Below are 446 nucleotides of genomic sequence, written 5' to 3'. Positions count from 1 at the left end.
TATAAGACCAATCTCTAAAGACAGAAGATGTAATCCAAGGGGCATTACACTCCTGAACTCGCGTTTCTAGCAAGCAACCAAACTGCAGGTTTGCAGAGTGAAGCCAGTCTCGGACGTTGGAATGTTTTTTTGATATATTGAACCCGCGCACATTCCAAAAGAACCCAGACATTAATGGCGTTTGGAGGAGTGTCTTCTACTCGAGTTGCTAAGGGGGGGGGGGGCTTAGCTTTGAGAGAAAGAGACTCCGAATAACCTTTTTGAGCCAATTGTCTAGTTATAGGTCGTTGAGACTCATCACCAGTTAAACTCCTCTGTATACTAGATGCATCAGCTTGAAGGTTAAGGTCCAGCGTCGACTTGGTAGGAAGAGCACTGTTGTCGCCTACATCCTTCTGCCCAAGCAACTCGTCAACATTATCCCCTAACACAGCGTAGCGGGACGG

The sequence above is a fragment of the Camelina sativa genome, chromosome 13 (assembly GCF_000633955.1).
Source record: "Camelina sativa cultivar DH55 chromosome 13, Cs, whole genome shotgun sequence".
Lineage (NCBI taxonomy): Eukaryota > Viridiplantae > Streptophyta > Magnoliopsida > Brassicales > Brassicaceae > Camelina > Camelina sativa.
This window is presented reverse-complemented; position numbering follows the sequence as displayed.